Consider the following 15,945-nt stretch of genomic DNA (forward strand, 5'->3'; position numbering starts at 1 on the left):
ACATAAAACATATTTACATTTACAGCAAAATTAAAACAATAAAATAAAACTACAACTGCCACAATATTTATGCATTGCTTGATTACAATGCAAAAACGGTGTAAATCGTGAGTATATTGAAATATAAAATCGGTTCAGCTACACTATTAGGTTTTAAGTAATAATCTTATGATATTCTCAAATACAATACGGCATGGGACAAAAGTAGGTTTACACTTTTGAAAATGAATTATGGAAAGATGGGAAGGTTGAATGGCACTAGGGTAGGCAATTGTGATGGAACGAAGAATTAGGGTAGAAAGGAAAGAAACTAGTATGAGAGGAAGGAAGGAAGGAAGGAAGGAGCTCACCCCTACTGCCGGAATTGAACCCCTATTTGTAAACCTTAACCCTTGTTTAAAATGTTAACTATGGAGTAAAGCGAGAATTTGAGTAGCAGCAGTGCGATCATCAAGTCACGTCATGATTTCTTTCCCAAGCCAGAACTCAAATCCTCAAAATCAGGTGAGAGACCTTGCAGTTTCCTTGTTTCAGCACTAGGTGTCAGTGTTGCGCTACCGAGCAGCCTAGCGTGCGTCTTGCCGCTGCTGACAAGTCCACAAATAAGCCCATAAACATTGATTTTATTACGCTGAAGGCAATCAAATCCATAGTTGTCTTTAAAAACAAATCAAGGGAGTTAAGGGACACAATAAAAGTTTCTATGAATACAATATGAAGGATAAATGAGTTGAAGCCTCTGCATTTAACATGCCCAGAAAAGCATCAATTGTGTTTATTTTATTTTTTTCTTCCAACCACTCTTTCGGCTTTTATTGCGATTTGAGTTAAATGCTGGTTACACAAAGCGGCCATCTGTCCCATGGACAAAAGTATTTTATTAGCCCCTCTAACACTTTTATCCTGTGCTTCATTACGACGCGGCTGCCATGTGCTTTATTGCCTTTTTGGATGAGATTCCGGGCTTGAGCGGCAGCTGCAGCCTGAACGGCTCCTGAGCTGGGCACAAATCATGCCTGCAGCGAGCCGGGAGGGCAAATCAGCAGGAACAAGTTGAGCGCATGATGCATGACTGCTAGCTGGCTATGCGTACTAGTACAGCACAGGAGTTTACAAGTACGGGTTTCATGTGAGAATGTTACTAGTACTGTCAGATCATCGACTTTGACTTGTCTTACTAGTGAGGACAAAGAGTGCACTAGTAGGACAGCGACATGTTATGGGCAAGGCAAAACTACTTGTGAGCTACTAGTATTGCTCAGCCTGACGCAACTAGTGCATGACACGCGCACTCTAGTTGAGCCAGCGTTGTTAGTAGTGAAGCACAGACATTTGCAAGTAAGATTTGAATGCATACTAGTAGGCCGAAACGTGGCGCTATGTGGAAACATTTTATTAGCAAGACAGTCAATCTACTAGTTTGCCCGAAAGGACACTGAATTGTCTAAGTTACTAGTCAGCATAAATGCTGTGCTAGTACATCACTAGGTGGATGAATTTGTCATACTAGTTGGACTACATGTTAATAGTGAGAACAAAAAATACTAGTGGACATTTTGGTGCTACTATGAAAGTCCAGCAGGCTACTAGTGCAAGACACATTTCCCCTGGCAGTGTCTAGTCATGTTACTAGTGCAGCGACAACATTTTAGAAGTTAGGTTTATTTGTGTACTCGTCAGATAATTTTGGCATACTGGTTAGTAGGACAACTACATGTTACTAGTGGGCATTTTAGCGTCCTGTGCACTAGTAAACATTATTGGAGAAGTACTTGCTCTTATCGAGTAGCGTTTCACAAAGTCACTAGTTGCATGCTGTTGTCAACTTGCGCTCAGTTTTTGCTTCTCTAGTGACATGTAGTGCCCTACTAGCAAAGCAAAATTGTCCTACTAGTGCGGACAAAATGATTGGTCGTACATGGAAATCAAGTGTATGGAATGAGCGCTGATCTTTCCACGCGCTGACGTTTACGGTGACGTTGCGTATTTTGTTTGTCAGTGTTGTGGCTCGAGGGCGGCTCGGGCGACCAGCAGGAGTTTCAGCGCTTCAGCTGCTGATTCCACTTGATTTAATTACGTTTGCGTTTTCAACTTGCTAATGTGATTTCATCTGGCGCCGTTGACACGCGTGGCCCGGGTCCACATGCGGCCGGCCGGCCGGCCTGCCCGGCGGGATGGCCGGCGTGGAACCACGTGCTCCCGATTCACATGGAAACGGAAAAATAGGTCACGGCCGCCTCGCTTGATTTTGGGCTTCCATTTGCTTTAGTAGTAATAATAATAATAATAATTAGGGGCGGGAATCTAGGATCGTCTCGCGATTCCATTCCGATTTTTGGCCCAGCGGTTCGAAACAGAACAATTTTCCACTACTCATGTTCTTGTCATCTTTCATGAAATCCTGATCCACTTGACAGATGTTTGGACTGAGACCACTACTGAAGTAAACTTTATTATTATTATTATTTTTATTTATTTATTTATCATCCTTCATGAAATATTCACATTTGGTTTTAGACCACTATTGCACTATTTGTTATTTTTTTTAATGATTATACTAAATGGTATTTCTAAGCCTTCTTGAGGGTTTCGATATTAAACAAAATATTATTTACGTTCCTCGCGACCCGAGTGAGGAATAAGCGGTTAAGAAGATGCATGCATGGATTATTTACTCTCTTTCCTGAAATATTGATCGATTTGATGAACGTTTCAACTTAGCCCACTATTGCACAAAATATTTTTGCATATATTAAACTAATGATAAATATCCATCCATCCATTTTCTGTACTGCTCGTCCTCACAAGGGTCGCGGGGGTTGCTGGAGCCTATCCCAGCTGGCTTCGGGCAGTAGGCGGGGTACACCCTGAACTGGTTGCCAGCCAATCGCAGATGATAAATATTATTATACCAATTTTATTAAATTTTATTAAAAGCGAAATTTGAGGAGAAGTTGAAATTCTGCAAAAACATTTCCATTTGTCGCAAATTGCCAAGATATAAATCCCGCAAATTTGATAGTAGCCATAAAATTTGAAGTATTCTCCCGCAAAAATGACAAGAACGGATCTAAGTAACCCACTTTCATTCGGACCGCAGGAATTAATTAATTTGCAATTCATTGTAAAGATAAAAGCTCAGTTGCCTCATAAGATCCTTTGTTTTGTCCCCCCCCCCCCGATTGACTTGAATTTATGGAGTGGAGTCGAAGACTGTTCAACATCAGCACAATTGTATAGCGCAAACTGGAATCCCGATAATTGACCAGGAGTGGCCCCTCCCACGTGGAAGAGGACGCGAGGCTGTTTCGAACCTCGAAAACTCTGGTGGGTCACGCAGGGTTGGAAAGCGACGAGTAGCACGAGATAGCTCGATGATGACGGACAGATGGACAGACGGACAGACGGACAGAAGGGCAGATGGGCTTGGCCTGCTGACATCCAAAGTTTTTTTTGTGGTCTTTTTTTATTTGTGAGTCTGTGACTGACCTAACATTTCAAAGTTGCTGCAAAACTTTGAGTAAACGCATTTTTTTTATTGATATCATTAAATAATGAGTGAACGGCACGGTGGCTTTCTGGTTAGCACGTCCGCCTCCCAGTGCAAAGGTTGTGAGATCAAGTCCGGGCTTCGGCCTTCCTGGGTGGAGTTTGCATGTTCTCCCCGTGCTTGCGTGGCTTTTCTCCGGGTACTCCGGTTTCCTCCCACATTCCAAAAACATGCATGGCAGGTGAATTGGACACTCCAAATTGTCCATAGGTGCGATTGTGAGTATGGTTGTTCGTCTCTGTGTGCCCTGCGATTGGCTGGCAACCAGTTCAGGGTGTACCCCGCCTACTGCCCGAAGCCAGCTGGGATAGGCTCCAGCAACCCCCGCGACCCTTGTGAGGACAAGCGGTACAGAAAATGGATGGATGGATTTATTTGTATTAAAAAGCTCTTGAAAGATGAACACGTTTACATATAAAATATTAAAATGATTATTTTAGTATTCCACTATTTCTATTTGACATTGATTTTGTATCTATTTTTAGATCTCAGGTGCCTTGTTTTTAAATGTCGATGTCGTTGAAATTCCAAAGTGGATCTGCTGCCCCGGTGCTGCTTTTTTGCGCGCGTGCGCGTGAAGCGAGCCGCGCGGCGGCGTTGACGGTGCAGCTCGTGCAGCTTATTACTGTCAGTCGCAAGCTCGCCCGCCACTTTGTCTGCTTGATGGCGCTGGCCGGCTTTATTGGCGCAAGCGGTGGCCTCCCTGCAGTTTTTTATGAGCTCAAGCTGCTCTCTTTTAAGAAGCCTTCGCTTGTTGTTTGTGTGTGCGCGCGCGCGTGCTATTTCACGTGCACGCCATTCCTTGTGCGCTTTTTCTATTTCATCATTTTATCTGCTCGCCACATCTCCAGGGACAAACGCGCAGAAGAAGTGAAAGAACAATAAGGGCGTCAAAGCGCTATGTCATAATTTAGTAGCTGCTAGTATTATGGCGGCCGATAAATAAAAAGCCAAATGTTGGTGGTGTGGCTGCTGCATTACACACACTTGTGTGGTTTCTGATGATGTCATCTTGTTTTTGGAGATGGAAGGTTGACACATGCGGCATTTGAGGCCTGGCCCGATGCTAAGTGTTTAGCACAAGCGAAGTGGAAGTTGTCGTTGTTCTTCAGACCTGACATTTGTCTTTGTAGAATGGGGGAACGCTTGCATAATGACTCGCAACTTTTCTCCAGATTTGCAACATATGACACGTCACAAAGTAAATAAACATGTATTTTTACACAGATTTGCACAAACATTTATGGGTTTACTCCTCAAAATACAGTATGTGCCATTTTTGGATATAAAGTAAGCAGTTGTTTAGCTAACTAACTAACTAACTAACTAACTAACTAACTAACTAACTAACTAACTAGCTAAATGCACATTCTATTCACATCCAACTAACTAACTAACTAACTGCCCCTTATATTCCCAACTAACAAACCAACTAACTAACCAACTGTACATCATATTCACAACTAACGAATTAACTAACTAACTAACTGCAAATTATATTCACAACTAACTAACTAACTAACTATCTAACTAACTAACTAATGCACATTCTATTCATAACTAACTAACTAACTATCTAACTAACTAAATGCACATTCTGTTCACAACTAACTAACTAACTAACTAACTGCACATTTTATTCACAACTAACTAACTAACTATCTATCTAACTAACTAACTAATGCACATTATATTCATAACTAACTAACTGCAAATTATATTCACAACTAACTAACTATCTATCTATCTAACTAACTAATGCACATTCTATTCACAACTAACTAACTAACTAACTAACTAACTAACTGCACATTCTATTCACAGCCAACTAACTGACTGACTGACTGACTGACTGACTAACTACACATGGCATCCACATTTGCGACTGACTTACTGACTGAGTGTTAAGGTGCTATTTTGGTGCCTGTTGTAAATGTGGAATCTCTGCCAGGAGGTGAGTTAGAGCTGACGTTGGCAATTTTGCAGCGGAGTGCAGGGTTTGTGAGAGGGAGAGCTGCGCCGCTGTGGGTTTGTCACAGCTGACTTGAACGATGCCACTCAAAGTGGCTCATTTTATTCCCTTTAAATGGGATGCGTCAATTCTATCCCGGAATGTCAACATGGCGGACCGAAAGCCGCGCTTGGGCACGGACGGCCCCTCGCCGCAGCAGTGCCAGAAGTCACCAAAACAAAAAAGCAAAAAATGGAACGAAGCAGCAAAATGGAACGAAGCAGCAAAATGGAACCCGTCCTCGGCACAAGAAGAAGAAATGTGACGATTGATTGCAATTGCGACTGCTTAAGCGGTCTCGCTTCATCAATTGGGCACATTTGTGTTCATGGAAAATCGAACCCGTGTTAAATACAAAAAACAACAACGAGAGGCTTCAACGCTGTGTTTGTTGATGTCAACGCGTAACCTAATAAGACGTTAAACGAGTGACTTGAGATCAGTGAGCATGTCCAGTGTGCACGTGTGTGTGCGCGTCGCCGTCTTGCGCCCGTCAGCCAAACGTCCAGACGAGGAGGACGCGGCAAGACGAATAACTAAACGTCTGCCCATTAAATACGGAGACGGCGGCGGCGGCGGCGGGCAGCGCTGCGTTCATTATTGATGACACACACACACAAAGGGAACGTGCGAAATGTTCTTCCCGTCTCGTCCCACGTCTCACCCGCACGATGGACACGGTTTGATCCGTGCAAGAGAGTCATCACTTTTTGGCAGTTTGTCTTTCAAACATGAAAGTTTCCCAAATGCCGTTTTTTTTTCTTCTTCTTCTTCTTTTAAACGAAACTTTCAAGCGCAGCACAAATGAAGCATTGCAACCATTTATTAGCTACACAATTGATCAAGTTGATTTTTTTTTTTGCATGAATATTGACATCGAGGTGGACGTGATTTAGGAGCTTTTTGAGACTCAAATGATCTTTCAGAGGATTTGATTTGATCGATTTGATTGATTTTTTGCTTTACAAGCAAAATCTTAGCGTTGCCTCAATAAAGTCTGTTTAGCTTAATGCTAATCCACAATGCAAAACACCATAAACAGGCTAATAATGATAGCATTGGCTATGAAATTCAAAGAGGACAATTTCCCGCGACTGACTTCGATGTTCGCGACGGAAACGAGGACGAGGCGAGCGTCGCGCGTTTTCGCCGTCGGACAAAAACGAGCTAATCGTCGTCGAAACGGCGCCGTGGCTTTTTTGCGCGAGCTCTCGTCAATCTCGTCACGCCGGCTGGACAAAAACGCGGCAGATTTACGGACTTAATAACGGCGGTTCGGGAGGCCGATGAATCGGAGACGCGGACGCTAAATTGATTGGCCTGCGAAATGAAACCTGTAAATCCGCAACATTGACGGACTTGCTGTTATTGTCAATAAAAGCAAAGAATTCTGATGGAGGCGCGCAAAGTTTGACGACCAGACGGGAACGCCGGCGACCGCTCAAGTGGGATCGCGCACGTCACATGTGGCCGCCGCCTCAGCTTGTTTTAATTGGACGTGAAACGAGCTCACCGCTAATTACGGATGCCGCAGTCGGCTAAACGGAGCAATTTGCAAGATAAAGCAACGCATTGATTGCAAACAAGTCAAACATTCCTCTTCCTGCAATGGAGGAGGCGGCGGGGGGGGCTTCGTCACGCACGCACGCGCGCGCGCGCGCACGCACACACACCGCATGGTTAAAGGGCTTTGTAAAATGTACTCTTTTTTTTTTTTTTTCTGTTTTGCTGACACACTCAGTTTGGCTTGATCACAATTTGGGAGCTCATCATTAAGGCCCGACCGATTCATCGACCGCCGATTATAATCTGCTGATTATCGTTCTTCAAACGTCGGCTAAAACAATCGGCCAATTGGGCCAAAAGGCCGATTATTTTCCCCTTAAAACGTGATCATCGAAGAAAACCGAAGTTTCCAACACTGTGAAAGTACCCTAAATGCACCATTTTGCTTGCGTAGCATTAGCTAGCAAGTGTGTAGCATAAGAATTCTGGTGATTTTGTTGCCCCTAAACGTCCTTTAAGATGTTTAATGACACGCCAGTTGGCGTTAACTTTAAAACTAAAACACACGATGATAAAAATGATATCCACTGTATAATTAAATACAAAACATCGTTAGCCTAGTGCTAATGCTAAAAATAAAGGGAAGATCCCATTCAAATGCTGACAGGAAGTTAGCATCGACTTCAGGAAAGTTTTTCCTTTAAATAACAAATATTCACACACAAATGCTGCGGGAACACAGTTTTATGCATTAAATATATATTTTTTTAATAATCGACAGTTTAATCGGCCTCAAAAAAATGCATATCGGTCGAACCCTGCTCATCATTGTTCCATGAGTTTAAATAAAACCATAACCAATCAGAAGATAGATCAATATATCTTTTTAAACAACTCCTCCTGAAAAATGACGATTTTGGGGGTGCAAACTTTTGCCGATTGGATTGCAAACAATTGAAATGCAAAATAATAACAATGAAACCCTTAAAAATTCTCTCAAAACGCTGGAAAAAAATTCAATACATGAAAAATGGGCACAAAAAAACCTGCCACGCACACAAAAATGCCCCAAGTTATTTTATTGTTTTGCTCACACAAACACAAAAAGTGTGCGCACACACACGCGCGTCAGTAAGACTACCTTACACACCTGCTCACATAACGAAAGTACACACAAAATACACACACAAAGTTGCAGCGGCCCTTAAAACGCCACTAAAATACTTCAGCCACTCACCTTCAAAAACTTTGTCATTCGTTCTTTTTTTTGGGGTTGGTTTACTTGCTGACACACACGCGCGCGCGCACGCACACACGCGCACCCCCCCCCCCCCCCCACACACACACACACAGGCAGTGAGAAGCTGCATGGCTGGCACTGTGTCTCATGAATTAAAGAGCAGCAGTGGTCCAGGGGGAAGAAATTATTCAGGCAGATCTGCTCTCTGACAGAGGAGGCTGGGAGGGGGCGGGGGGGGGGGGGGGGGGGCAGGGGGGTGTTGGGGGGAGAGAGGAAAAATAGGAAATAAAAGAAAAAGTCCTTTAATAAGGAATGCACTCTGACACGAGGATGCACGCGTGCACGTGTGACTTCCCAGCAAAGCATGCTAACAGGCTAACGCTACATGGGCGAGCGTTCTGTTGGCCCCTTGATTAGGAACGCTTGATCGAAAACAGAAGACTTGAAAAGTAAAGAAATCAAAGAAGGTTTTTCAAATGACTCGAAGATCAAAGTTTTCGATTTGGCCCCATTCGAGATTGGATTGAGCGAGGCTGCGTACGTACAATCTTCAATTGCAATTTTGTATAGTGTGACGCAAAGCAAAAGAATCGAAAACAACAATCGGACAAAAAAAGGACTCCGTCCGTCCGTCCACCGTCCGTCCACCGTCCGTCCGCTGTCCGTCCGTCCACCGTCCGTCCACCGTCCGTCCGTCCGTCCACCGTCCGTCCACCGTCCGTCCACCGTCCGTCCACCGTCCGTCCATCCACCGTCCGTCCACCGTCCGTCCACCGTCCGTCCACCGTCCGTCCACCGTCCATCCACCGTCCGTCCACCGTCCGTCCACCGTCCGTCCGTCCACCGTCCATCCACCGTCCGTCCACCGTCCGTCTGTCCACCGTCCGTCCGTCCGTCCACCGTCCGTCCACCGTCCGTCCACCGTCCGTCCGTCCACCGTCCATCCACCGTCCGTCCACCGTCCGTCTGTCCACCGTCCGTCCGTCCGTCCACCGTCCGTCCACCTCTCCAGACGGACTTGAGTTAGTTGTCGTGCTGACTCGCGTCCGTCCTGCGCAGTCGTCCAAATGTGCTGAAGTAATATCGATGAGTTTCCCATGCAAGCCAAATGTTAGCCGCGCGGCGGCGGCGGCGGCGGCGGCGGCGGCGCATTGACGTGTGCATTCGTTTGAAATGACGGCGATTGGCAAAGTCAAGGCTGCCAAACGCATTTACGGGACGTCTGTTTATTAGCGCCGGAGGTGGAGCAGCTGTCGTCGTCCCGGCGGAAGCGCGGCAACGCCCGCAAACTCAAAAGTAAACACGAGATGCCGCAGATATTTGCACCCCCGACGGCGGCACGTGAGCCGGCTGCTCCGCTTTTCATTCAAATGTTTTTTTTTTTTCTTCTCTCAGCTGCTCGACAAGACTCGGACACGTATTTGCTCTTCACTTTTTTTTGTTGCAAACGTGACGTGTCGGGCCGGGTTTAAAAAATCGAATCATCGATATGGAATGTATTTTCCATATCAATTCATAAAAGCATGATCGATTATTTTAAAGTCTCCTTTTCTCATAAATTCTTAAGAAATTGTGAATTGAATTGAATGAAATTGGGAAAAATAGATTGAGGAAATGAAAATCGATACGCAGCCCCAGTGACGTGTGTCCATTTTCTCCACATTCTGGATGGGAATCGATCACGCCCGACAATCGTAAATGTTGAACTTGTTCAATATTTACGATCCACCAACGACAGTCAACATTCCAACAAGTGGGCCGAATTTCAGCATTTCTCTCCCATCCAAGTCTGCAAAGGCTCGATTCTTTATCGTATTTCTGGAAAGATGACCCTTGATTGATTATTGTGACAATCGTAAACGTTCAGTACTTATTGTCATCTTTTCACTCTGGACTGCTTGACAGTCAGTGAAAACAAACCTATCATCCTCCTTTTTGGAATGTGAGAGGGGGGGGCGAGAAAAGCGTAACTGCGAGGCAGACGCGCTAACCGCTAGGCCAACGTGCTGCCCCACTTTTTCTGGCTTTGTTACTTTTATGCAAAAGTAAACAACTTCCTGACTCCTTTAGCTTCTGTCGCCATCAGCCAACGTCTCATTAGCATCCGCATTATTCATCAATAACTCCCCCCCCCCCCGACCCCCCCGCGGTACACGTATACCCCCATTGGGAAGAATGGCAGCGTGTGTGTGCGTGCGTGTGCGCGCACGCGCGTGCGTGTGTGTGACAAGTGCTGACAGTCCAGGCCCGGTACAAGGTCAGCATCTGTGTGTGCGCGCGTGCGTGAGGGGCGGTTAGACAATATACCACCTGTGTCCCCCCGCCATGCTCGAACCCTCCCAGCAGATGCTCTGAAAGTCAACCACACACACGCACACACACGCGCGCGCGCGCTCGTCGGGAGCGGCGTGCGGAGTTATCAAAGTCAGCGAGGTTAGTGCCGGCGTGATAAATATGAAATATGGATACGATATGAGCTCTTGCTTGCGGGGGTTTCTTTCCTTTTTCCTTTTTTTTTTTTTGTAAATCTTTTTGGTGCGTTTCGTGGCATATTTGCGCGAAAGTGAGACTCTTGACACGACGAGTTGTTCGGAAAGACGCTTTGGACGGCGAGCTGCGGCGTCTCATGGTGTCCAATCGCAAAAGTGCGAGATAAGACCAATAAATGGCGGCGGTTTGTCGCCGCTTGTCCTTTTGGATTGCGTTGTTGTTTTTCTTCCCTTTTGTTTGTCTCGCGCTCAGCAACGAAGCGGCGGCAAACAACCGAGTTGCCCGCTGAGCGCCTGAAAACGTTCACGTCACGTTCAAATTCAACCTTTGGTCAAATGCAACGAGGATCGACATTCTTCTTCTTTGCGCGACTTCATCGCGGCAACGCTAACCTCCGTCAAATCGTCTTTTGGTCGCCGGTTCGGTTGGTGATCGCTGAAATATGAATTGCCGTTCTTTCTGTTTTAATCACTTTCAATAGCAACGTGATGGAAATCTCCAGATCCGTCCGTCTGTCCGTCTGTCCGTTTTTCACTTCCTTCATCAAAATACAAAACAATCCATTGCTTTTCCTTTCTTTGGTATTTCGTAATACCAAAAGAATCATTTATCATTATTATCAAAAAAGAAAAGAAAAGTCAATCTGGTTAAAAGTCTTTTAATTATGCGACAGTAAACAATACATCTTAAGATATTACTATAATTTTTTCTTCCTGACATTTCACGTCACCAATGATCTTATATTTAATGATAGAAAATAAAAGAAATTGACATCAATCATGACTTTTTAAATCATCACAATTGAAAGCAAGACATTTTTATGGCGATGCCAGTTTCGCATATGAACTCATTCACTGCCATTGACGGCTATAGACGTCAAAAATTCATTTGAACTATTTTATATTAAGAGTTTTTTTTATCGTATATTCAGAACAAATATAAAATCGTGAGTTAACTCGTGAAGTCATGAGATTAATTACGATGACAAATTTTAATCGCCTGACGCCCCTATTTTTTTTTCTTTTTTCTTTTTTTAAAGAAAAGATTATTTAAAAATGAGGGGCGTCAGGTGATCATTTTTTTTTTAAATTGTAATTAATCGCTCACTAGTTAACTGACGAATCACGATTAATAACACATTTTATATCTGTTCTAAATGTGAAATATTTTTTTTCTAGGTTTTCATACCTTTGTTAACAAAAGTGGATTTTTTTTAAAACTAATAGAAATTGTTAAAATGAATTTTTGACGTCTATAGGCGTCAATGGCAGTTAATGAGTTGATAATAATTTTTACATGATTGCAAAACATTTTCACATTTCACAAAGCTCAATTTTTAGTTTCATGCGAGCTTCATGTCGATTAAGGCAAATAAGCAACTGATATTGAATCATTTAAGATACAAAAAAAGAGGAAAAAAAGCGCAATTTTTCTCATCCGTCAATATTCAATCTTCCAAAAACTTTATTGCGACTTGTCAAAACAACATCTCTCAGTAACGTCACACGGATGCCGACGGCGCCCCCTGGTGGCCACGTTTGAGTGCAGCTTAACAGGAAAGAAGAAAGTTCTTTGCGGATTCTGTTTCAAGCGAGCTCGTTCATCAGCTTTTTTGTGTCGTCGTACGCCGACTTGACCTCACATCAATTATTCATTCGGGCCAGAAAAAAGAAAGAAAGAAGAAGAAGAAAAAGCTCAGAAGTTGCATAAAAGTTTCAAGTCCGGCGTCGGCGTCGGGAACGCGCAGCACTTCACACTTCCTTCATCCTTTCATCTTCTCCCCTCGACTTTTTCACATGCTCACATTTGTTTGCATTTTAAGGAGACATTTTGTGATTTTATTTTATTTTTTTCCCTTTTTTCCGCTTTTCATTAAAAGCTCGCCGACATTCAAAATACACAAAAGGACAAAGATGACGAAATACTCGACATTCACTCGTTTTGGGGGGCGGTTCTATCTCATGCTTAGTGTGTCAATGTGTGTGTGTGTGTGTGTGGGGGGGGGGGGGTCTGGAATGCAACCCCCCCTCAGGAAACAGGTTGGCTGTGTTAAATGCACAAGTGAGTTTTTTATTTTTCTGCAGGCAATTCTTTTTTTTGCCTTGGCTGTGATTGGCTCGTGTCCCAAATGAAGCGTATGCTTTCCCTTTTTTTTTTTCTCAAACTTTGTTTATTATTTTATTTTTGAGTGATCACGATAGTATCATAAACATTGACGCACACATTTTCTTATGAAAACAACAAACAAAGCAAAAACTATAAAGTGGTCATCACAATATAACAAATCGAGACAGAAGCGTCCGCTTTCCTCATGCAGAAACGCGATGGTGAAGCAGCATGCGGCACAGCGGCGCGAGTCAATCCGGACGGGCGAGAAAGCGCTAATGAGCTCTGCGTGCTGCTATCAACGGGCGCCATGTTGTTAATGCAACCCATTGATTCCTCTCCACTTTTTGGGGGGCGCGCTAGTTAGTGAGTTAGCCGCGCGGCGGCGCGGCGGTTAGCATAATCGATGGGGCGCTCTGACATATTTGCAATATTCCGAATGTGCGCTGCTAATTGGCCCGATGGTCAAATTGTGGCTGTCAATGTTGATCAGTCGCAATCTGCCCAGTTGAGCTAATAGGAGTTAGCTTAGCATGCGGCGAGGCGCTCCTGCGCGTTCGCTGAACTTGTCACGTTTCCTGCTTGAGAGTCAAAAATCACATTTCGTCCGTCCGTCAAATAAACGTGCTTTAAATGTGGGAGCGATCAGACAAAATCTCCAGAAAAAAAAATCCGAAAATGAGCCTGAAATGAAAATCAAACGACAGAACCGCCAAATGTCGCTAATGCTAAGCTAAAGTGACTTCAGGGGCTGAATTTGGGGAAAATTCTTGATTCGGGCCTTTTTATTGTGAGGCGTCAAACTACACGTTGTGATGGAAATTGTGTTATTTTCTTGTTTTCATAGTTTAGCGTCAATCGTCTGTCAAATAATAAAGTCGATCAAAAGTGGTAGCAAATGGAAAAGTTGACAAAATGAGCATAAAAATGGCGACTTAAGACCAAATTGACGGACTTCGTGTGTCTTCTTTTGATTTGGTTTGCTTTTGTTTGCCAAATTTCACGCTGGCAAGAAAAAAACTGGCCTCAGGGATGAATTTTCAACAAAAACGATCTGACAACGAAAGTCGACCCGAAAATGTGAAAACAAAATCTTGTTTTCGTTTGTGGCGAAAAAAAATATCGACCACATTTTGGTGTTGCTAAACGGAACGTCCGAAAAAGACAAAAGTCACGAGAATCGGTGCTTTGGCGCTGACAAATGTTGCATAAATGTGATCGGATATTTTGCGTGTGTGTTCGTGCGCGTTCGCGTGTCACGGGGAGAAGAAATCTGTTGCGCAACTGACGCAAGGAATGAAACGCGCGCACGCGCACGTCGGGAGGCGGGGCAGCATGTCCTTCTTGCTGACATTGCGTTTTAAGATTTCCCCACATGCGGTGATTGCCATATGCCGTCCTATCATACACACACGCGCACACGCACACACACGCACACACGCACACACTTTAATGTTCAAAGTCGTGCAAGCGCGCGTCTGCTTTTCGTGTTGCAATTAGCGGAGCAGTTGTTGGCGCTCGCCGTCTTATTTGTTGCGATCAATTCACAACAACGCAGCCGAGACGCAGCAGAGGCCGTTGTTCGATGCCGGCGGACAGCGAGCGAGCGAGCGAGCCGATCGGTCGCTGGGCGGGCGGGCGGGCCCTCCGGTGGGTGGGCCGGCCTTTTTGCTGCTTTTTTCTCCCTCTAATGGCCGTCATAACTCACACGCACGCACGCGCGCACGCGCACGCGCGCACACGGGCCTTAATGGCTTGTAAAACGAACGGCCTGCGATGGGCACCGAGACGCCGGTTGCCATGGCAATAGGGTCAATCGATCACAAGGTATTGATCGGCCATCGATAGGATCCAGACAGCAACTTGCAGGAAGAGGCAATGAAGATCGTTATTGTGCGTGCGTGTTTTCAACCATTTGTGCGTATCGTAGCAATTCCAACGTAGCGTTTAATGCGGCGCAGCGCCACCTAGCTCACGCTTAGTTTCACAATTAACCATGTATAGGGAAAAAAATGGCATCATGCTAACATATCATGCTAACACTATAGACAGGCAAAGTGAAATTAGCATCAATGTTTTAGAGTAAATATGAACAAAAATATGTATTTGTTGCGCTCTTTGGGAACAAAGAAGATGATGAAAACACGTAGGGGACCTTCTCTGCCTCTCCTTCTTGTTGTTAATTACACTGCATGTCTTCCAGTCGAGCTGCATGACGTGTTGTGGTGCAACGCGGTACTACACTTAAGGCGTGCAACTCCTTTAAAACCTATTTTAAAAAGTGCTAAATAATTAGCATCGTAGCAAGTGAGCACTGTATTGTAATCTAACTACTTGACTTACTTTGTAATGTAATCTGTAAGGACTATTTTGCTTTTACAAACGTGAGGCGTGTGCATCGTCGTGGCGACATTCGCGCTGCACCTTGAAAAGACTGGCGAGCACGTTAGTGGAAGTGAGCGGTCGCCACGGTTACCAAACGCGCGGCAACATCAGAAAGCCACCTGGGCTCTTAAGTTGTCGGCGCGGCGGCGCTTTTTCGTCTGCGCGTCTTTCTAATGCTTCCATTAAAGTCACGTCCCGCAAGATTGCGGCGGGCCGACAAAGTGCCCCCCCGCAACCGCCCCCCCCAACCCCCCAACCCCGCCGAGCTTTGTCGTGAGCCGCGCGCACGCTAACAAAAGTGATTGTTTGAGGCCTTAATGTGGCAGCGAGGCTTCCTCGGACCGTCATCATCATCATCGTCATCATCATCAATAATGCATCAAATCCACTTGTTTGCAAATTTCCCAAGGGATCAATAAAGCATCTTTCCGTGACAAGATGCGGTTTTGCTGGGTTCTGCGCAAACAGCAAATGCGTGTAAAAAAGACAGATTCGTCAGTCACGGCAATTTTGTGAATTATTATAAAATTACTGTATCAATGACTAAAATATGCGGCCATATTTTTAGTTCCCCCCCCCCATATTTATGTTAACAAGAGTATGAAAACGTAGATACAACTTTTGATTGTACATTTTTTTGCACATTTAGAACCGATA

General features: G+C 44.6%; 1 protein-coding gene across 2 annotated transcripts in view; it reads left to right on the forward strand.

Annotated features, from left to right (window-relative positions):
- Positions 1-15,945, forward strand: part of rbm45 (RNA binding motif protein 45) — a 64,820-nt gene that overhangs the window by 8,672 nt on the left and 40,203 nt on the right. The window lies entirely within an intron of this gene.

The sequence above is a fragment of the Leptonotus elevatus genome, chromosome 13 (genome assembly GCF_054856555.1).
Source record: "Leptonotus elevatus isolate MCC_2025b chromosome 13, RoL_Lele_1.0, whole genome shotgun sequence".
Taxonomy (NCBI): Eukaryota; Metazoa; Chordata; class Actinopteri; order Syngnathiformes; family Syngnathidae; genus Leptonotus; species Leptonotus elevatus.